Source organism: Camelus bactrianus, chromosome X, assembly GCF_048773025.1.
Source record: "Camelus bactrianus isolate YW-2024 breed Bactrian camel chromosome X, ASM4877302v1, whole genome shotgun sequence".
Lineage (NCBI taxonomy): Eukaryota > Metazoa > Chordata > Mammalia > Artiodactyla > Camelidae > Camelus > Camelus bactrianus.
In genome coordinates this window covers 43,652,539-43,675,868 of record NC_133575.1, presented here as the reverse complement: position 1 = coordinate 43,675,868, position 23,330 = coordinate 43,652,539, and the positions used below count along the sequence as shown (strand labels likewise).

The following is a 23,330-nucleotide window of genomic DNA, read 5'->3' as shown; positions in this document are numbered from 1 at the left end:
CGTGAGCTTGCACGCGCATGCACGCGCGCACACACCCCCCCTCTTTCTTGCAAAAAGTTTCTGAGTTGTGTGCATATAGGTATCCATTTTTATGACATGTCATAATAATAACAACAAACACTTATACAGCACTCCATGACAGACACTGTTTTGAACACTTTACGTATATTAACTTATTTCCTCTGCCCAACAGCCTTATGAGGTAGGTACTATTTTCATTCCGATTCTATAGTTGAGGAATCAGAAGCTCAGAGAGGTGATGTAAACTGACACCAGGCCACACGCCAGTGCAAGGGGAGACAGGCTGTGTAGGTAGCCCGTGTGGCTCCACATCCCAGCTCTTTACTACCAAGCTTCTCACCCGATACCCAGCAGGGTACAGCCACTGTAGGGTGGGCAGATCCTAGGGTGTGAAGCTGTGTGCTTGTTTGCAGGTGTGCACCCCAAGTCTTTAAACTCTGAGAGATAGGGCTGGGGAGAAGCTTTTTTTTTTTAATGGAGGTAGTAGGGATTGAACCCAGGACATCCTGCATGCAGCTCTACTGCTGAGCTATACCCACCCCTGGGGAAAAGCTTCTTTGAACAGAGAGAATGTGCACATTCTGTGTCAGGGGTGGGGTTGTGGGGGTGTGGTGGGGGGTGTGGGTGGGGCCTGTGGGAGGTGCAGGCCTGTGCACCAGGGGTGTGAGGGCTCCCTGGGCTGGCTATTGCTGGGGCATATGCAGACTGTGCAGGGCTGCCTGTGAGTATGTATTCTGAGCTCACCAGTCTCACAAGACAGTCCCACGGTCCTCTCTGCCCTACACCCAGCCCCTACTTTGTGACTCACCCTGCTGCCCTTTGGAATTGCCTCCATCCGGAGGCTGGGCTCTGCTAGAGTCTACTCCCCGACCACAAGAATCAGCCTCTGGCTGGCCAGGAAAGATGAACCCAGCACCCAAACGAGGGCAGACAGGAGAAGTGGATTGAAAGTGAATAAAGGGCATGTGTGTAGGGAGGGTGGTGTCGGGTGAGACTAGGTAGGGCTTTTGCCATTCCAATGGGGACTTTGCAGGTGGGAGAGACATTATTGGATGAACATTTTAACAAAAGTTGCCCAGATTATCAGTGAGAGCTGGGTGGGGTGGAGCAGGCCAGAGGCTGCAGGAGCCCTGCTGGGTGTGGCTGTGGGGAAGCTGGGAAGGGCGTGGGGTGGGGACAACTAAAGTTGATAAGCCATAGGAAGGGGAGGAGCCAATGGCCTTGTGTTCTGGCTCTGGCCTGGCTGGCTGGTGGGACAACCAGCAGTGGGTTTCGGAGCCTGGAGGTCGGGAGGAAAGTCTGAGCTGGAGATGAATATGCTAAAAAGGATCTGACAGGTAACATTTTACTGCTTTTTCTCATTATAAAATAATACATGCTTATTAAAGAAAATACGGCAAATACGAACAAGCAAAAAGAAGACAGCCATGATTTGCAATACCCTTGTCAGAGATCACAAGTGGTAATAGTTTGGTGTATTTCCTCTTTCTGGTCTTTTTTTTTTTCCCTATCAGTATTTACTGGTTTGGCTTTATGAACTGGTCTTTAGAGTGTATTGTAAACATTTTCTGATACTAAATTTCATCAACAAGTTCCTTTTGTTACAAAGCATTCAACACTTGAGGTAAACTAGAATCAATCCCCTCTTGTTGGATATTCAAGTTATTTTTAAAATGTCCCTGTTATGATTGTTGTAATGAGTATCTTCCTGGCTAGTGACAGAAATTTGAAGGCTGTCAGCCCTGTGCTTCTTGGCTCCCTCCCCTCCCAGGGCCCTTCAGCTGAAGTGGGGCAGTAACATTCTGGGCTTGGGTGTTCGGATCTCCGCCAGCAATAGGCTGTGTGGTCTTAGGCAAGTCCCCTTCTGTCTCTGGGACCTGAATCTACCTATCTGTGCAGTGAAAGAGATCAGACTTGGTGAAGTTCTTGGTTTTCCTTGACAATGGAAGCACTGTCCCCACTGAGTGTTTTCTTTGCTTTCATTCTCTTTAGTGTCTTTCTCTGGCCTTCATCTCTGCCCTTCCCTGGACTCCCTATTTCCCTTTTTCATTTCCTCACTTCTGCCTGCCCCTTATCTGGTCTGCTTCTCCTTGGCTCTCTTCCTGGCTCAGATGGCCAGTGATATGAGGCCTTGCTGCAGGGTGGGTGCTCCAGCAGAGACCTGCCACAGATGCCAGGGCCCTGGGACAGTTCCTGCTGCCCCGGCAGCTACAGTAACTCTGGACTTTTGTGGCACCAGCTGTCAGGTAACTGGGTGGGCAGGCAAGACACTCCTGAAGTGGAAACTGAGGCTCCGGGAAGAGGTGGGGAAAGTTGAGGATTTCCTGAGCTCATCCTAAAGGGGTGAACTTTCCTGAGTCGGGGGGTGGCACCATTGAATCAGCCATTGAAGAGCCATTGAATCAGAGTTTCTGGATCCACGTTAACGACTAGGATCTCTGGCCCATTTCCAGGGGTCTGGAAACCAGTTCTTCCCAGTTCCTTCATCAAGATGCTCAAGAGGCACGTGACTTCACAAAAAGATTAAGGAGCCTTGTCCTAGAGTTCTTTCTGTCCATCCTGTTGTCTCCAGGCAGGATCCACTTCCCAACCTCCAACACAGACACAGACACAGACACAGACACAGACACACACACACACACACACACACACACGTCCAGGCACTGGAATTGACCCCAGTGAAGTCACATCCCTGGGTGGGTGACATCAGCATTGCTTAGGGAGGGGTTCCTCACACATCATTTTTGGGAATCACTGTATTTCTAGCCACTATTCAGTGCCTTCCATCCCTTCCAAAATTTTCTGTGATGAGCAGAACCTGCTTAGCCAGGAGGCCAGGCCAGGGGCAGCCACATGAGAGGTAGCAAGGGCCAGAGCATCTGTTGCCTGGGGCTTCTGAACGTGCCTGAGGATGTGAGTGTGTGGAGCAATGCAGAGCTGGATTGGAGAGGATTAGATAATTGACCTCATAATTGACCTAATTAGTGAGTGGCTGTGTGGAGAGCCCTTGGGGACGCCGGGCCCGCAGGTGGCACAAAGGCCAGGCAGAAACACATAGCGGCTATGAGAGCCAAAGCCTGGGTGTCTGCCAGCAAGCGGGAAGGGAGAGCATTGCAGGGAGAGGGCAGGACTTGGGGACACCAAGCAGAGAGGGGCAGAGATAGCGAGGGTCCCTGAAAGGATGGGAGAGGGACAGGAGAGACCTTGAGAGCAGAGGCATAGTGGCTGGAGGTGATGAGGGAAAGGATCCAGATCTGAGCATACCAAGGGGCGAGGTACAGGGGTTGAGGGAAACACTAAGGGTAGGGACCAAAGCCTAGGCACCCAGGGTGAGAGTCAGAGGAGGGACAATGAAGACCTTGAGGAAAGAAAGACAAAAGCTACGGGGCCTGGAGAGGAAAAGGGAGTTATTGGGGGAACAAGAACAGCAGCTGAGAGAAACCTGGGAGGGGAAGGGCAGGGCCTGGGGGCTCTCTGAAGTTCTGTGGGCCAGCAATGGAGCCAAAGGACCTGATTTCAGTGCCCATATCCGGGCAAAGCGCGCATGCACGCATGGGCACTTGTGCGCATAGTCACTCTCATCCCACTTGGGCCTTTGAAGAACCAAATGGCATCTCATTGGGAGGAGAAGGGTTGGGTAGCATTGGGAATGAGGACTGGAACTCCTGGATCTCAAAGCAGCTTTAGGCAGAACTTGGCCCTTGGGGCTTCCTCCCCAGGATGCATTCTTTCAACAAATGTTCATTGTGTGCTTACTAGATGTCAGAAACTATTTTAGGAGCCGGGGCAACATCCGTGCTTACCTCTGACCAAGATCTCCTGGAGTTTACATTCTAGTGAGGGGAGACAGACACATAATAAACATAATAAATGAGTAAATCATACAGTGCCTTCAAATGTGATCAGTGCTATGGAGCGCAAAGGGACTAGATTACAGAGAAGAGGGAGTGCCAGGGTAGGGTGGGAAGTAATCTGCAATTTTAAGTAGATTGGTCCTGGTGAGTCTCATTGACAGGGTGACAGGAGGCATATGAGTCAAAAACGAAGGAGAGGGAGTGAGCCCTGTCTATATCTGAGGGAAGAGCCCTCCGGGAAGGAGGAATAGCAAGTCAAAGACCCTGAGACAGGAGAGGGCCTGGTTGCTGGAGGAACAACAAGGAGGGCTGTGTGGCTGGAGGGCAGCGAGCAAGAGGGTGAGTTAGGAGAGAGGTCAGAAAAGTAATGACAGGGCAGGGGAGGGCATATCTTGCCGTGCTATAGTGAGGGCCATGAAAAGAACGATGGCTTTTATTCTGAGTGAGGTGGGAGCCACTGCAGAGCTCTGACAGGATCTGACTTAGTTTGAATGGAACACCCTGCCGACCCCCGACTGGTATGTGGACATTAGGCTCTGGCTAGGTCAAGGCAGGAAGCAGGAGAGCCATGAGGAGACTCTACAGCAATCTTGGTGAGACAGGTGGGGAGCTTGGGCAGGATGGCAGTAGAGAGGCAGGTGAAAGGCCCCATCACTGCCAGCCTCCCAGGCTTGTTTGGCCCTGGCTAGGGTTAGTTAGAGCAGAGTGAAGGGCCCTGTCTAAGAAGGAAATACAAGGCGGGTGAGGGTATAACTCAGTGGTAGAGCACATGCTTAGCATGCACGAGGTCCTGGGTTCAATCCCCAGTACCTCTGTCGAAAAATAAATAAAAGTAATTACCTCCCCCTGCCTTCCAAAGAAGGGAATACGAACCCAGGTTTGGGACGTCCAGTTCGTCAGGCCTATTTGATGGAGAGATAGGTTCTAGGGATTCTCTGTCAGAATCTGTGGGTCCTTGGCACTTGGTAGGCAAGTAATTTACAGGAGTCCCCAGTCCCTGCCCCTGGGGTGCTGGCAGCATAGTTGCAGAGACCAAACACACCTAGGCACATCAGCAAAGGAAAAGCCTTCAGATACACATTCAGATACAAATGCCCATCCCCGTGGCCATCACTGCACATGTGCACAAGCTGAGATGCAGACTCATGCCTCCAGTGATGTGCACACATGGCCACTGATGCTTGGCTCACACCATCACATACGTAGACATGTAGAGCCTTCACCATGGGCCATGGCCCACTCGCAGCCTTGTCTTACACTAGCCTCTGCCTCTCTCCATCCTCATCCCAACCCGAGACTGTACGTCTTCACACTGCATCATTGTACTTCTGCACAGGTGTCCTCCACCTGGAGTGACCCTCTTTTTCCCTTGGACCTCCTTCAACAACTGTTGGTGGGCCCCCTGCTACAGTCCAGAGCACACAGGGAAGTTAGTAGCTGTGCGTTTCTCTCTGTCCTCCCCTGCCCTGGAGGCCCCTGGGACCTTGTCATCTTCTTTACCACTAGATCAGTGCCTAGCACACACTAAGAGTTCAATCGGTTGTCGAATGAATGCGGAACTTTAAGGAGTGGAAGGTCTGAGGTGGGTTGCAGAAGAAGACAGACCAAAGGTGAAGTAGTCAGAGCAGACTGGGCCCCCCTTCTCTGAGGGGCAGCGATGATGGCCACCTGGGAGCTGTCTGGTGCCCATGCTGTTAGCTCCACAAGCCCCTGGGGCTAGCCTCCCTTCCCCTCCAGACCGGAACAACTTCTTGGGGCTGGGGGGCGGGGGGTGTGGTGGAGGGGAGGGGACAGGGATAAGGAGCAGATTAATCTGGGGATTAATTGAAGGGCTTGGCGGCCTGGCAGCACGTGCTTGGGGCAGCGGCTCTAATGGCTTAATCAGATTACAGGCCTCGGCACATGGTCGGTCCCAGCAGTGCCCAGCTCCCCTTGAAAATGTCCCTGTTCCAGGGCTCTCCAGGATGGAGTCCACACCCTGTGGTCAGGACCCACTCTGAAACCTGGCATCTTGAGTCTCCACTGTGGAGGCCCTCTGCCTGTCCAGGTTAGCCAGGTCCAGGCCCACTAAATGAGCTAATTTGAAGGACATAGATTTGCAGTTGTGACATCACTCCTTAGCTGTGTGACCTCAGGTAAATTATCTAACCTCTCTAAGCCTGAGTGTTCAGTCTGAGCCTGTCTGTGGCCTGCCTCTTCCCCTCCACCCTAGCCCAAGTCTCTCCCCTAGGGGCCTGCTTACTGAGCTCAGAAGTATTACCATGACTGCTGCAAAGAATCCTGGGGAAGAGAAGCCTGAAAGGCTGTAGCCCGTGCTGGTCTGAGGCCAACCGCCCCTCTGTATCTTTTCTAAAAGGGGATAGCAACCCCTCCCTGAAGCACTGACATCAAGCTTAAACAAAATGTAAGTGAAAGCACTTTGCAAGTGTTCCTTGTTGCTGGTAGAGTCGGTCATCCCTTGCCTCCCACTGGCTCAGTCCAAGTAAGGCCAGAGGTGAAGAATACAGAACGGGCAAGAATTAATAACAATAATTATAATAATACTCAGCAGCCATTCCAGCAACCAACCCAGGTATGGCGCTTGAAAACTGAGGCAGTGCTTTCCTGTCCATGATCTTACTTCCTGCGTAGGATAGCCCTCGGAGGGCTCTCTGGGGCCTTGGGGGATTGGCAGCCTCTGTGTGAAAGACAAGAAAGCAAGCGAGGCCAAGAGAAGAGATGATTTGTCTCAGTCAGCGGCCAGAGCTGTGCCCACAGAGGGAATCCTGCCCACACACTTGCTGGTAGGATGGCCGGGTAGCAAATAAGTCGGGGGCCTCCAACCTGAGCCCCTGAACCAGACAGCCTGGGGATGAGAGCGCTCAGGTCTTGCTACCTCCCCTGTGCCTGGCTGAGTGAGGTTGAGGCCTTGGGATTCGGTAAAGGTGAGGACCTCTGACCTGGGGAGCCCCATGGTTCTGAGGCCTGAGGAACCTGAGATCTCAGGGCTGGTGTTGGAGGGGATGGGGTGACTGGAAAGGCTCCCTGTGGAGGCCTTCCTGTGGGAAAGCCTCTGGCTGTGCTGGGAGTGGCCGGGCCTACCAGGGCACAGATGGAGGTGCTGTTTGGGAGCAGGCTGGCTTCCGGCCTCCCCTCCTCTTGCCCCTAGTAGTTTATTAGTAGTAATTTGTTAAGCTGTTCCAACTTGTCAGCAGCCACTTCAATGCTTCTGTCTCCTGCTTGTTTTTTGGGGGGGTCCAAAAATGTCAGGAGCTGAGGGGCGGGCTAGAGAGGGGGAGGTCGTCTGAGAAACCGGCCTCTGGAGGAAGGAGGTGCCCAGGCCTCTCTCCACCTTGAAGCTTTACACCCACAGGGTGCCACATCTGAAGGGGAGAGAGATGGGATAATTTACCCCCCGCCCTCACACCCCTGAGAGCAAAAACCTCTCCAGTTTTGCTCCAGTCTCAGGGAAAAGAAAGAAGTATTCAGGGAAGATTTGGTGGTTGGGGTGGGCTCGGGCAGTTGGGGTGGCCTCTGGTGTATAGAGGTGGGGGCTGGGCCTGGAAAGGAGGTGGGGACAGTTGGTGGGGGGCCTCAGGCTCTTCTGTGGTGTTCGGTCTCAGGTGGGATGTCAGGAACCTGCACAAGGAGGACACTAGATGTGGTCACATGATGCCAGGCACTGAGCTCTAGGTTTCACTGGAATTAACTTGTTTTATCCTTGTAACCTTGTCATTTTCTAGGTGGGGTAGGTAACCTGGGCTCAGAGAGATCAAATGACTTACCCAAAGTCATGCAGCTCAAAAGTGAAAGGGCTGAATTTGAACAGAGAACTGGCTGACTCCAAGGCCTTCAGAGTATCTAGGACTGCTTTGAATTAAAAAGAAACAAGTTCAGTCGGGCAGGTGAGAGAGTGGCTCACCAGCTTGCCAGGACTCTGGCTGACCTGGGTTTTGGTTTCTCACCCCTGTGAGGAGCCAGAGCTGGATTGCGGATAGGCGAGTGGATCCTGGAGGATCCTGCTAGCTCTGATGGTCAAGGATTTCCCAGATCTGTCTTTGACTCCTGGCCATGGCCAGTCTGCCAACCAGTCGGGGACAGGGGCAGGAAAGAAGCTTGGAAGAGTTGAAGTCACCCTGGGGTGATGGAGGTGTGGAGAGGGGGATGGCTCCTGATTGAGCAGGCCCACAGAACCTGACCAGGTGCAGCTTTGAGCAAGACTTGGCAAGAGGAGACAGGTCCGAGGCGAGCTTTGGCTCTTAATCACTGCTCGCCTCCCTCCGGCACGCCCTGCCACCCTCCCGGGAGCCAGGCGCCATGGGGGGCTGGGAATGGGACGGGCCTGTGTGCCACATCCCCTCACCCTGGCCCTGCCCCATGGACTCTGGGGGAAGCTCATTAGCTCGAGGGGCGCCCTAGCCCTCCCCTCACAGCTTGTCACACAATTAACCACCCTCTCTGTACAAGTTGCTGTGTAATTATTGGGTCTTGGCGGGCTTGGGGCCATGTAATTAGCTTGCCCCAGCCTCCAACCATCTCTCAGGGTCATTAGTGGGCCCACTGGGGGTGGGCGGGCTGGCAAATCATCTGCATGACAATGCGCGCATTGTGGTGCCTCTGCCTGCACCCAGGGCAGAGGGGCAGCTGGTGGCACTGCGTGGCCCAGCTCCTGGGCACATCTGCCCTGACCCCAACAGCCTGCTCAGAAGCATCTCTGACCTGGCCTGTCAGTCATAGGTTCCAACCCTTTCCCAAACTGTCTCTTCTGTGAGCTTCTCCACAGCCCTGGAGGTCCGTATTCTGCTTCTCCCCATTTCACAGATGAAACAACTGAGGCTTCGAGTGGGGCCAGGACTCCCCTAAGATCACTTAGCTCACAGGTGGTGGAGCTAAGATCAGCACTCGGCTCTGTCTCATTCAGCCACTTTCTCCCTGAGGGAAGCATGAGAACAGACTGGCTCCCAAGGGTGAGTGTTTGATGCTGAGCCAGGGGCTGCCCCCAGGAGCCTTGCTCACTCCCAGGGGCCTCTGTGGGGCCTCTTTCTCCCTGTCCCTGAAGCCTTCTGCCAGCCTGCTCCTGAGCCATGACCAGGCTTTTCTTGGACTCTCCTTCAGGAGCTCTCAGAATTCTCCCCCAAGCCAGCAAGACAGGCAACTTCCCTAACCATCAAATGTTCAAGGGAAGAGCTGCCAAGACCACCTCGGTACCTCTGACTATCTGGAAATGTCCCTCCTATCTGTAGCGGGTTGCATCCTTGGAGAGCTAACAGTGGGGATATCTAGTTTCACAGTGATACTCCTTCACTGAGACACTGTTCCCTGTCCTTATCCCTGTCTTGAAAGGTCTCTCACCATCTCCCACCCTAGCCTGCTGTCTGGTAGCCTGGGCTGTGCTGCCCTCAATTAGAACGCTCTGCCTAGTTGGTGAAGGTGAAGAGGTGGGTGGCAAGGGCTCCTGGATGCTTAAGCCACTGGCCCTGCTCTGCAAGGGTCTTAAGGTATATTTACCATGGACCTTGCCAGGTTAATAGCACGTTACTCTGGCCATTTACAACTGTTCTGTCTTGAGCAGCTTCTGTAACCTCTCTGAGCTGCCCGGGAGTTGTGAAGACTCAACAACATAACTGGCAAGTGCCTGGCTCTGCTTGCACGGGGCACAAAGTGAGAAAGTGCGTTCCCTTCCCAGTTCCCAGCAGTGATTGGTCCCTGAAGCCAATCCCATCTTCCATTTCTCCCAGGGCTCCGAACAAAGTCCCCACAGAGCCCCAGTGTTCTGCACCTTGCCCCCTCCCCTGCCGCCTGCCCCCTGCAACCCCTGACCACCTTCTAGCTCTCCCTGCACCCTCTCCCCATTCTGAAGGCTGCATTATTCTGGCTGCAGGGAAATTAGTTGTTCCCTTGAAACCCCCTGCCCCGCCCCTCCCTGCCCCCCTTCCTGAGGCTGGTGACAAGTATGTGGGACTTAATTGGCTGGCATGAAAGGCAGCACTGACATTAATTGGCTACATTTGGCAGGCAGGCCCCCAGCCTCCCCCCTCCTCTTGCCAAACCCCTACCGCTTCCCAGGAACCTTATCAATCCCACCACAGGGACCAAGAGCTTCGAGGCCCCTGCCAATTAGGCACTTTTTGCTCCTTTTCTTCCCCTGATGGGGTTTCGTTAGAATTTATGACACTCTATAGGGCTGGGGGTGAGGGAGGTGGGAAGCAGGAGATGGGAAGGCTGGAGGAGGCCCATTCCTTTGGAGAACAGGCTGGGACGGAGGGGGAGGGTGCGGATGTGAAAAGGACACTAGGGATTAGGCCCTGAAGCTGGAGGGGAGAGGGGTCTGTGGTGCAGGACGGAGGGCCTGGAGGAAGGGGGAGGAGGGCTTTGACCAGACCAAGTAGACTGATTTAATAGGCACTGCATACACACTTGGAGAAAGGTTGGAGAAAGTTTGAGGAAATCCAGTAACATAGCTCTAGGACAGAGCTGGTAGGCTGGGGACCTGGCTTTTTTTCCCAGAAATCCCTGGGCACCTTTGGTTTAGTCACTGGCCATTTCTGGGACACGGAGGGATGGGGCATGATCCATGGTTCCCATCCCAAGCCAGCGTCCATGAAGAGAAGAGCTGGAGAGGCATCTGAGAATCAGCCGCAGAGCTTCCGAAAGACTGTCCCGGGTCTGGGCTGCCATGCCAGGGGCAGCTCCATGTGCTCTTGGCCAGTCTCATGCTAGCCAGAAGCTTCGACTGGCAGCCCAGGATGTCTGTGTGATAAAACCAGGAAGACAAATAAATTGTTACTCCCTCAGTTCTCTGTGTTTGGGAGAATGAATCTTTCAAGGTCTGAAGAAGCTGGTGAAAGGGGTTCCTGCTGACGCTAAGGGGGGACGCGCTGGCCTGAATGGGCTGGCACAGGTTGGGGTGGGGTGGAGGCAGGAACCAGAAGGCCACCTTTCATCACCCTCTCAAGCCATCCTTGTAGCCGACATTGGTGCCCTGGGGACGATGAGAACCATTCAGATGATTCAGAACTCCCAAGTACATCTGAATACAGATGTGCTCTTTTGGAAAAAGAGCTCTGTTTTAACAACTTTCAACTAGGAAGAGAGATGAAAATAGGCCCTGTGTCCTCAAGGATTTCTGTTCCATCACTGGGGTTTCCAGGTCACTCAGGACTCATTCTGGGTTTTGGCTGATGGTGTCACCCGTCCCCACATGACTTGGCAGGACTGAACAGTGGGAGGTGTCCCTGAGCAATCTTGGCAGGCTCCTTCTAGACACGTCTTGAACACAACTTGCCTCTCACATCTGCCCCTTTGTCTCCTTGAACTGATGTCTCCTGGTGCCCAAACTCATCTCTGTTTCTATGGAGATGGTACCATTACTATAACTAGGATGACTATTAGATAATGATAATCAGCACCATTTTTGAGGGCATACGATGTCCCAGGCCTTATTCTAAACACCCTATTATAGTTGTCACAAGAGCCCTTAAAGGTGGGAACTGTTATTATTTCCATTTTACTGAAAAGAATCCAAGGTTGAGAATGGAAAGGTATTTGTCCTGGGTCACACAGCTAAGAAGAGGTAGGACTAGACTTCACGTGCAGGTTGGTGTAACTTGGAATCTTAAGCCTCTTTGCCTTTGGCAGGTGCAGGTGACCAAGGGTTGCTGGTGTGGGTGTGTGCTGATTGGAGAGTCCATGGAGAACCTGTGCCTTTCCTTTGTTCCTCAATCCAGTGACGCTGATATCTCTCCAGTCCCTTGGACCCTCTTTATTCTGGTGGGACATCTTGCACCTCATCTAAGAATCCTGAATCCCCTTTGATGATGACTTGTACTCCATCTAAGAAAGTTGAATCTCCTCTGCAGATCCTGGGGAGAAGTTAAGGAGAGCCAGCAGAACACACGCCTGGCCACAACCTCAGGCCCCAAGGCTCTGGGACAGAGACTTCAGTGGCCACCAGAGTTGAGTTTTAAGACCGTTAGAGGATTTAAGCTCTGAACAGACTGCACAGCCCCTGCCCCCCACTGGCTGTATATAATTAAAATTAAAAACAATACTAACCCGTAAAGTACGTGTAAGGAAGTCCAACAAAGTTTTGATTTTTCCCAAGATACTACTTGGATGCTTGAAAAAATATATCAAATTCTTTCAAAATTTTTTCTTTCTCACTTGCACTTGCACATGTGTGCACGCATGCACACTTCTGTTAGTTCCTTAAATGCAGGTCACTTGCCATTCCCAGAATCCAGCCCAGCTGCCCTCACTGTTGTCCTCACCTTGCCAGCAAAACCACTATATTGCCACCTTCTCTCTTCTACTGCCTTTTGGCTGAACTTCTGGCTGTGAGCGTGAACCTCCCCTTCCCTGGTCTGTCTGCCTCCGCTTACCTGCCAATCCTTTGCTTGGGAAAGGCTCGTAAGAAACTCAGAGTCAAGCACTTGCCACTCAAAGTGTGGTCAGTGGAGCAGCAGCAGAAGCACCTGGGAGCTTCTTAGAAATACAAAATCCCAGGCTCAACCCAAGACCCACTCAGTCTGAATCTGCAGCTGCACAACTTCCCCAGGCCTTCCGTGCATACAATATAGCTGCTGTGCTAAGGTAGGGATTCTCAGAGTGTGTTCCCTGGACCAGCAGCAGCAGCACTTGTTACAAATCCAAATTCTTAGACCCTGCTCCAGTCCTACTAAATCAAAAACTCTAAGGGTAAAGCTGGCAAGTTGTGTTTTAATAAGCCTTCCAGGTGGTTCTGATAGACTCTAGAGTTGCGCTAAGATGCACGAAGCAGGAAGCTCTTGCAGAAAAGTGTCAGGCCCTTGGATTTCCCCAACCCCCACGAAGATAGGAACCAGGCAGGCTGCAGCATATGGAAGGGATCCTGCACTGTCCTGATGATTATTTAGGCATCTGAGGTAGTTTCTGGGAAATGGTGCTAGATGTTTGGGAAATTTCCAGAGGCTGTCATTTATTGAGCACCTACTAAGTACTGGGGATGGCCAGTCACAACCATGGGCATTTCTTCATCTAGTCCTGTAGACCATCCTGTGGGCTAAGAGTTTAGTCCACCCGCTGCTTTAAAGGTGAGGAATCTGAGACTCAGAGAGGTCAAGTGAGAAGCTGTGGTATATTTATACAATGGAATACTACCCAGCCATAAAAAGAATAAAATAATGCCATTTGCAGCAACATGGATGGACCTGGAGGATGTCATTCTAAATGAAGTGAGCCAGAAAGAGAAAGAAAAATACCATATGATATCACTCATGTGTGGAATCTAAAAAAAAAGACACAAATGAACTTATTTACAAAACAGAAATAGACTCACAGACAGAAAACAAACTTATGATTATCGGGGGGAAAGAGGGTGGGAAGGGATAAATTGGAAGTTCAAGATTTGCAGATACTAACTACTATGTATAAAATAGGTAAACAACAAGGACCTACTGTATAGCACCAGGAACTATGTTCAATATCTTGTAGTAATCTATAATGAAAAAGAATATGAAATCGAATATACGTATCTGTATGACTGAAATATTATGCTGTACACCAGAAATTGACACAAGATTGTAAACTGATTATACTTCAGTTTTAAAGAAAAAGAATATATGGTGGCTTGAATACGTCAAAAAAAAAAAAAAAAAAAAAAAAAGGAAGATTTGCCCCCAGATCGGTCAGAATCCAAGTCCAATGCCTTTTCTGTAAAACCTCTGCTGCCCAGACTGTAGAGCTCTAGAAACATTAAGTGTGCTTACTATATGGCAGACATCATTCTAACTGCTTTACCAATGTTAAGTCCTTTAATCCCACAACTCCCTCCCCTCATTTTACAGATGAGTAAAGTGAGGCACAGAGAGGTTCACTTACCTGTCCAAGGTCTCCCAGCTAGTATGTGGTAGAGCCGGGATTCCAGCCTGGGCAGTGTGGTGCCAGAGGCCCAGCCTAAGAACCAGAGTTAATTTGCTGTCCCCTTCCAAGCCAAGTACAGTTCAGGCAATGGGAACAAAAGAGGGAGTTTGTTGGCCTTGACAGGTTTATTGAGGTGGTTTATGTTTGATTTCCCCAATTTCCAGCTCAGCTCTTTCGTTCACATCCCCTCCCTCCCCCGTGGTGTCACCCAGGGCTGCAGGCCCCTCCTTGCTAAGCCCAGTGTTCTCCCACCCACTGCATTCTCCCAGCTCCTCAGGGTCCCCTGTAGAAATCACTCCCATCTCAGGCTGGTCTTCTGGACTTCCTGCCCAGCATCTAGTTGGCCAGCCAGAGGCCCCCAAATAGCCAAAAAGGCAAGAAATCAGATCCTACAGGTCCTGGAGTCCCCAGGGGACAGGGTTAGATGGTAGCCAAATACATGCTTCCCTCTCCCCAGCATTCTCGTTTCCCATCCTTTTCTCCATTGGATTCCTACCTGCCCGGGAGCAGCAGGTTCCCAGCTTGGCACAGGCCCTTCACTGACAGCTTCCTGTACTGACAAGAAGGAAGATGGGCCACTGGACAGCCAGACAAGCTAATGGGTCCACTGGCCTTCATCAGAGTGCCTTGGGGCCATAGCCCTCCTCTCAGTGGTAATGAGATGCTCCTGACTGACATCTCTGCAGCGACTAAAAGGTTTACAAAAACTTCTCAGAGCATTCTCTCAGTTAATTGTCATAGCCATCTTGTGAGGAAAGCATTCTTACTCTGGTTTTTCAGGTGAGGAAGAAAGTGATGAGGTTCAGAGAGAAAAGCAACCAAATAGAACGTACGCCGTTCTGTGCCAATATGGTGCTCTGCCGACACCACCAAAACCCGACCTCAGTTCTATTCAGGAGCTACTTGGGCCAACTTCTTGACAAATGAAGTCAAGCGGCTGGTTCAGCTGAGAAACCTCCAGGGAAATGTGGGAGGCTTGACACGCTTGGTGTGGGTCTGCCTCGGGGACCCAGCCAGCCCTATTCTCTGTTGCCTCTTGCATCTGGTTCTGCTGGGAAGATGGTGGACCAGCTGCTGTGGTCATACTCCCAGAGGTCAGTATTACCTCCCTGATGGACCTCTCCCTTGACCCCTGCATCTACCCCCTGTGGTGACTGTTCCAAGAACAGAGGGCTCTCTCAGGTGCCACCCCAATCCCACATCCTCCTTTCCAAGTCTGATCTTACCCCACCAACAACCTTGAGTGTTCTCCATGGAAGCCCATTGTATTGGAAACAAAGTCACCAACCTCCATCTTTTCTCCAAAAAACTCCCTTTACCCTCAGATCAGAACTGAAACCTGCAACTCCCTTTGGTAACTCTCTCCAGTGGATGCTCTGCTTTCACCTTTTCCCAGCTTGGCTTTGAGGAGCAGTAGGGAGACTGGTGTTGTCCAGGTTTGCAATGGCTGTTTATGGCCCGGGCTCCTGTGCCTACTTTAAATTCCCCCTCTTCCCAAGAAAGATATGTTATTGACTAGAAGACCCTCTCCTCTTTCTCAGCCCCACTGCTGACCAGAAAACACTGGTCAGTCTTCAGTTCTCACACCACCAAGTCCCCAGACCTTTCTCTCCACCCTGGCACCTGCTGCCTCCCCCACTGGCTTCAGCATCCTCATGGATGTCCACTCCGCCTGGCCCGCAGCCATCCTACAACCTCCATGGCATCATCCACACATCCTCTCTGTAGAAGCTTCCCACTGGTTTGGCAACATCCCAAGCCTTGCCATTACTTGGGAAGGCTTCAGCCCCAAGATTTCCAATCTTCAGCCCCTCTACTCCCACCCCTCAGATAACTGGCTCCTTCAACCCTTCTGAGCCTGGTCTTGGTTCCAGTACTTGGGACTGGGCAGTTAAGTAACCATTTGTTGGATAAATGAAAAACAAACAAACAAACAAACAAAACCAAATTGGTCCCCTCAACTCCTGAGCATTTTAGTCCCTCATCCCCATCCACAACCATATTCTCCCAGTCCTCAGTCCTCTTCAGGCCTCCCTCACCTCCCTAATTTGTCTACTCTAGACCCTGTGCCAGCCATGACCTTCATGATGTGAAGCCATTCCAGCTTTGCACACCATCTGCTACTGTCCCCAGTCCTGGCCAGTTAGCTCCTAGCCCTTCTAAGTTTGCCAGCCTCAACAGGAGGCTCTTGCTGATGCTGATGTTCCAGTCCTTTAATTCATCCCATGGGGACTGCCATTCCCATCTTCCACTTTTTTTCCATTCCAGCCTCACGGCTACACCCCTCCCAATATTTGGCTTCCAATTTTGCTAAGACAAAGGTTGTCCATCTCAGATTTTTTCTGTATGTCCTCCCTCCCAGTCGCTCTCTCTCCTCCTTCCCTCCCTCCCTCTCTTCCTCTCTCTCCTTTTTGTCTCCTAGGAAGATATGTCTAGCCTCTGTTCCATACCTAACCTCTAACTCCATCAATTATTCCCTTTCTTTTGTATCTCCATCTCTCCCCCTCCTTTGAGTGCTATTTCCTCTTCAGCCCACAAGGATTTTCAGCACTCTCCCATCCTTCAAAGAAACCCTCCCTTGACCCGGCCTCCCTCTTAAGCTATCATCTTCTCTCTGGCCTTCCCCTCTCAGCCAAACTTCTTGGAAATGTTGTCTACCCTCAGTATCTCTGCATCCTCACCTCCCACTCTCCTCAGTCTACTGCTTTACGTCCTCTCACCCTCTCGCTTGACTTTGCCCTTTTAAAGATCACCAGTGGCTTCCTTGTCACCAAATCAATAACCTTTTCCCAGTCTCACATCTGACCCTGCCACCTGTCCCTTCCTGCTTGCCATTCTCTCTTCCATTGGCTTTGGAGACACTAAATGGCTCCAGGTCTCTTGCATCATGTGGCTTTTTTAGTCTCTACTCTTGCCATACATGGGTAGCTTGGCTCTAGCTTTTGTCTTTGGTCTTCTCTCTCTCTGCTCTCTCCAGAGCAGTAAAGTCCATTCTCCCACTTCCAGTCATTCTGATCATGTCCCATTATTTATCTCTAGTCCTGATCATTCCTTTAGTTCCAGACTGAAGTTCAAGTCACAAGGCCCCTACTGGGCATGTTCATTTTATGTCAGACAGGGAGCTCAGACTCAGTGCAACAAGCTGCCGGCATCCTCTTTTCCCCCAAACTCGTCCCTTTCCATATGGCCCAGTTTCATAAATGGTACAACCAATCACTCAGTTAATAGAGCCAGAAACCTGGGAGTCATCACTGTCTCCTTCCTTCCCCTCACCCACCACCTCCAATCCATCACCAAGCCTTATCACATCTACTTTCCTTAGTATCTCTCCAATGTATCCCTTCCTCTCTAGGCCCATTTTCTGTTTGGCTTCATGCATCCATTCATTCAGCAATTGTTGCATTTTCAGTGACAGTCACCGTGCCAGATTCTGGGGAAACCACAGTGAATGAGACAGTCAAGGTGTTTGCCCTCATGACGCTTACATTCCAGTGAGGGAAACAGTGAAGAAACAAATGAATAAATACAGAAGGAGATATGAAGGCAATCAATGCATGGCTGAGATAGAGAAAAATAGGGGGGCGCTATTTTAGGTAAGGGGGTTCGGGGAAGACCTTTTTAAGGAGATGATATTTAGGCTAAGACCTGAAGGCTGGCAAAGAGCCAGCAGTTTGAAGCGCTGAGGAGTCAACTTTCCAAGCAGAAGGACCAACAACTGCAGAGGTCCTGAGGCCAGGAAGAGCTTGAGTATATTAAGGATCAGAAAAGATAAGTGTGGCTGGTGTGGAGAGAAGGAGGGGGCCAGTGGGACAAGATGTGGTCAGAGAGGGAGGCAGGGACCACATCTTAGGGGGTGGATTGTAAGCCAGAGTAAGAAACTTGCATTTTATTCCAAGCAAACCCACCACAAGGTTTGAAATTTGAGAGAGATATAGTCTGATAATACATTTTAAAAAATCAGCGACTCTGCAGGGGTATAGCTCAGTGGTAGAGCACGTTCTTAACATGCACAGGGTCCTGGGTTCAATCCTCAGTACCTCCATTTAAACAAACAAACAAACAAACCTAATTACCTCCCTCCCCCCAAAAAAAAATAATTAAAAAAACCCAGTGACTCTGGCCATGGTGAGGAGCCTGGGCTGTAGCAGGATAAGAGAGAGAGCAGAAGAAGGGACAGGCTGTCCAGTGTCCTTGTCAGAGAAATGGTGATGGCAGGGCAAGTGGAGAGACATGGATAGATGAGATACATTCAAGGTAGAACAGAATCTGTTGACAGATTGAATTTGGGGAGTGAGGGGAAGGAAAGAATCAAGGAGGACTCCTGGGGCTTGGGTCTGAGCAACTAGTAGATGATGCCATTTACTAAAGATGGGAAGACTAGGGGAGGGGCAGGCTTCAGGCTGACTGCAGACATTTTCTTTGGACATGTTTAATTTGGATTTTTCTTGAAGCATTCAAGGGAAGCTAACAAGTAGGTGATTGATTACATTAGGTTGGATAAATTGGGAGTTCGAAATTTGCAGATATTAACTACTATATATAAAATAGATAAACAACAAGCACAGGGAATATCTTGTAGTAACCTATATTCAATAACTTGTAGTAACCTATAATGAAAAGGAATATGAAAAGAAATACATGTATGTATCTGTATGACTGAACTATTATGCTGTACACCAGAAAGTGACACAATATTGTAAACTGACTGCACTTCAATTTAAAAAAATGAGGCTGGAGATTGGGGAGGTTTGGGATGGACATGAACATTGGGGAGTAAGAAGCACATAAATGGCATTTGAAGTTGTGGGAATGGATGCACTCACCTCAGAAGAAAGTACAGAGAGGAGAGGGGAATTTGGAGAGAGGAGGGGTGAACAGAGGGGCCCATGAGGTGTGGGGGAAAAATCAGGAGAGTGTAATGTCCCAGAGTTGAGAGAAGATACTTTTTACAGAAGGAGGAGGATTAGGATTAGGATAAGGGTTAGGATGCCTGCTGAGAAGTCAGGTCAGATAGAGGCCACGGATGGAGCCAGTTCATGTGGAGCCCTGGGTGCAGCTGCCGAAGAGGTATGACGTCACTGAATCCTGACATCCACCCAACGATGGTGGTGCTGTGCTGCTCGCCTCCACTTTACAGATTAGGCAATTGAGTCTCAGAGAGTTTAAGTATCTTTCTCAAGGTCATACAGCTGGGTAGCAGTAAAGCCAGGGTTCAAACGCAGGCAGGCTGGCTCCAGAAGCCCTGTCTTAACCACTGCACTGGCCGGCCTGTCGTAATGTCAGCTCCAAGAAATGTCTGCTGGATCTGGTAATCTGGCAGGTTTTGGTGATCTTCATAAGAGTGATTTCAGTAAGAGGTGAGTGTAGAAGCCAGAATGCAGTGGTTGACAGATGAGTGGACAGTGGAGAAGCAGAGCTAGAGGGGAGGGTAGAATCCTCTGGGGAAGGAAAGCAGTGATGTGGGGCCAGAGCTGGAGGGAGATGTGGATCAAAGGAAAGTCTTGTCTTTAAAAAATATTCCTTTTCCCTTCCCTCACCCCTTTATTTTATTTTTAATGGAGGTACTGGGGATTGAAACCAGGGCCCCACACATGCTAAGCCTGCCCTCTACTACTGAGCTCTACCCTCCCCTCCCTTTACTTTTGTTAAGAATGAAGATATGGAACACGTGTCTTTGTTAAAGGGAATGAAACCGAGAGTAGAAAGAGCTACCCAAAAAAGCCTTGGGAAGGTGAGAAGGGTAGGCTCTGGAGTCCAGTTTGAAGGGCTGGTTTGAGACAGGAGAAGGGCCTTGTCCTCCACCGTTATGGAGGAAGAAGGAGCAAGGGGGCTGTGGAATTTATGGGGATAAAAGGAAGTTTCTGTATGATGGTGCTCATTTTCTCGATGCATAATGAGATGAGGTTATCAGCCTTGAGGGGTGGGGACTGGAGAAGAAACAGAAGGACTGCATCTTTTTTAAAAAATTTTTTATTAAAATGTGGTTGATTTACAATGTTAGTTTCAGGTGTACAGCGGAGTGATTCAGTTATACATGTACACATATATGTATTTTTTCTTTTCAAATTCTTTTCAATTATATGTTATTACAAGAAACTGAATATAGTTCTCTGTGCTATACAGTGGGTCCTTGATGTTTATTTTAAATATAGTAATGTGTGTCTCTCTGGTTTTTTTTAATGGTGGTACTGGGGTTTGAACCCGGGATCTTGTTCATGCTAAGCACGCGCTCTATCACTGTATACCCTCCACCCCAGGACTGAATCTTATCGTCATCAGTTGAACCCTGAGCTAGAGCTACAGTCCCCTCCCTGCTTCTACCTTTTTCTCCAGCCTCTACCCAAAAGCTAAGTTCTTCTTCCTAAAGATTAGAAAGGTTAACCCTTGCTCCAAAACCTTCAATGTCTTTACCCATGTCTCCTTTGCCTGAAACACCTCCATGGCCCATCTCTGCCTGTTGAAGTCTTCTTTGGAGAGAAGTGGAGAACTTTCTATATAGATGGAACTGACCACTTCCCATCCTTTGTAATTGACAGATCTACAAGCCCAGCTCTGAGCCCTCTGAGAGCAGGGATTCCAACATATTCTCCTCCATGCTTCTTCCATGACAATACAGTGCCCAGTACTTATCTACATAGTAGATAAACGTGTATTGACCTGAGCACACACATGGACCCAAGAGTTGGGAGACCAGGTTTCTGGTCTCCTTCCCTTCCTACACCTTGGTTTCCATCTTTGTAACATGAGTGGATGGGACTTGATGGTTTCTAATGCCTCCATCCTGATACTTTATGCCTTCACCATTGATGGATTTGCCACCATTAACATTGCCAACCTGTAACTTAAGTTTACAAGACTCTGGATGAAGAGGGATGACTTTCCGATTTATGTGTCAGCTTCTGCCTGAATCAGCCCTTCTGGCTAATCATGATGTTTACTGAGTACCATGCTAAGATCTTTGGTGTGTGTTTTCTTGTGTAATCCTCACAACAATCATGGAGGTCAGATTTTTCAGATAAGGAAGCTGAGGTTTGATGAGGTTGGGTAATCTTCTACACAAGGAAGTGGCAGGGTTGGGATCCTGATTGTCTCTGCTTTCAAACTCTTGTTCTTTATTTACTTATTTTTTATATGGAGGTACTGGGAATTGAATCCAGGACCTCGTGCATGCTAAGCATGCACTCTACCACTGAGCCACACCCTCCCCATACAGATCTCCTGTTCTTAACTGCTCTTCTTTGGCACAGTGGTCTCTACTCTGGCTGCACAGTTAGACTCACTTGGGGGACTTTATAGTGATGGATGACTGAATTCTATCCCCAGAGATCTCGACTCAGTTGGTCTGGGGCATGCTCTGCTGCTTAGGGACTTTTTAAAGCTCCCTAGGTGATTTCATTGCACAGCCGGGATTGAGATCATAGACCTAGAGACCCAGCCCTCAGGTCTGAAGCTAATTCTGACCTGGGCCACCTCAGTCCCACCGGATTTTGGGGCTAGGCATAGGGAATGGAGGTTGGGATAGAGGCAAGACATAGGGGTGGGAGTGAGAGAGGGGCAGTGTGATGGGAAAGGATCTGAAACTTCTCTTATTTTATCAGCTGTAGTGCCTGGGGCTTGGAGAGAATCCTGAGCCAAACATGTCCATTGTGGCTTCAATGCCATCCCCAAGAAGACATGGGTCCAAACTACGATGTTGTCCAGTGGAACATGTACGTCTCTTTCTCCCAGGGTTGATGCTCTGTCCAAAGCCCACTTCCCACACAAAGCCTTGGTTGCAATTTCCCGTGTGCTCAGGACCTGACTAGAAGGCTGTTGTTAGTGCAGAATATCTAGAATCCTATGATTCTGCTACCAACAGACCGTCACCCACCCCCTAGCCTCTTGTCACTGGACCTGCCCCAACACTGAGCTTACTAAGATCAGGGTCCACACCCCATTGGATCAAGCTTCCTGCTTTGGAATCAAGTTCCTGGCCTCAGCTTCCCCAGGGTCTGGCCTCCTCCTTCCCCACCAGTCCTGATGGCCGAGGTCATAGCAGCTTTGTACACAAGCCCACCCAAGTTATGACGTGACAGGGTCAAGCAACCTCTTTCCAGAGGACCAGGCTGCTCTTTCGAAGGCAGTGCCAGACTGAGGTAGTCCTGTGCCCCTAGAAACTGGTCTCTGCATGAACGCATGCCAGGTTGGGGTACCCCTGGGTGGAGAGGGTCTGGTTGGGGGAGGGAGGCTGGGAGCTGCTGGGTGGGCCAGGTGGGTGTGGAGGAATTCTCTGTCCAGCTGCACATCTTTATTCATAATGCTTGATTGTTCTGGCTAGGGAGCTGATCATGCTGTGTGTGTTGGGGCGGGGGGGAGCCCCGGGCAGGCGGGCAGGCGGTGGGCTCCCTCCACTCCCTTCTTCTGTAACTATAGTGGGAGTGGGGGTGGCCACGAGCCCGGGGCTCTCAGGCTGCTCACAGCTGGTCCCGATTTGTGGACAATGGGAACTCAGCTCACAGTGCATATCCCACCCGAGCCCCCAGCTCAGTCTGGGACTGCTGGAAGGCTTGCACAGGAATGTGGGGGGGGGAAGGCTTGAAGGGTGCACTGCAGAAGTGGCTTCGAGAAAAAGCTCTGTCAGAGAGGGGAGTGGAGGAGTGCGGGGGGAGGGCGGTGGGACTGGGGCCTGCCAGCTGACTTCCCTGAGCCCAGATGAAGCCTTAACAGTGACCTCCTCTTTTGCAGCCTGGAGCTCTTGCAGCCTCACCGCTGGGGGAAGGGGTGCCAGCTGACACCCCTACAGAAGCAGGGACTCAGACAAGGGCACATGGAGTCGTGGGCAAATCTGAGACTGGCAGCCAGGGGACCAGACCCCATGCCATCCCATTCCTGCTCCCGGAGCTGACTACTCCTGATGCTGAAGCCCCGGTCCCTGACCTCAGTGCCCAGGCCCCTGTGATCTTGGATCCCCAAGACGTGCCTGGGGGTGACATGGACCCCTGCAGTCCTGGCCCAACTTCCCCTGACTGGGGACTCCCTCCGCCTCCTCTGCCCCACCAGGCATAGGAGTATCTGGGCTGCTCTGAGGGTATTTGGGTCTGGGCTGGGCCAGATGGAGTAGGGGAGATTTGGGGAAATGGAAGTGGGGGCAGGTAATAATAATAGCCCACCATGTTCTCATCATAAGGAAAAAAGAATTGTAACTGTGGTGATGGATGGTAACTAAACTTATTGTGGTAGTCATTTCACAATATAGATGTATATAAATAAATCATAATGCTGTACACCTAAAACTAATGATGTTTTATGTCAATTACATCTCAATTAAAACATAGCCCAATATGTTGCGCATTTAGCATGTTCCAGGCGCAGTACTAAGTGCTCTGCGCACATGATCTCATGTCATCCTTGCAGGCATACTACGAGGTACCTGTGAAATGAACCCTATTTTACAGAGGAGGAAACCAAGGCTCAGAAAGGAGAGGTAACTTGCTTAGGGTCCCATGACTAGTGATTTGCAGAGCAGAGATCTGAATCCAGGACCATCTGACTCCCAAATGAAGGTTCTTGCCACCAAGCTGGTTTTTAGGAATGCTT

General features: G+C 50.4%; 1 long non-coding RNA gene across 2 annotated transcripts; it reads left to right on the top strand.

Annotated features, from left to right (window-relative positions):
- Positions 1–1,236: 1,236 nt before the first annotated feature.
- LOC123613886 (uncharacterized) lies at positions 1,237–23,008 on the top strand. Of its 2 annotated transcripts, XR_012504580.1 has the most exons (4): positions 1,242–1,358; positions 11,493–11,624; positions 21,353–21,463; positions 22,479–23,008. It is a non-coding gene; the product is annotated as an uncharacterized LOC123613886 (long non-coding RNA). The 2 variants fall into 2 exon arrangements; XR_006721320.2 differs by lacking the exon at positions 11,493–11,624 and having other exon boundaries at positions 1,237–1,358.
- The last annotated feature ends 322 nt before the right edge of the window (positions 23,009–23,330 follow it).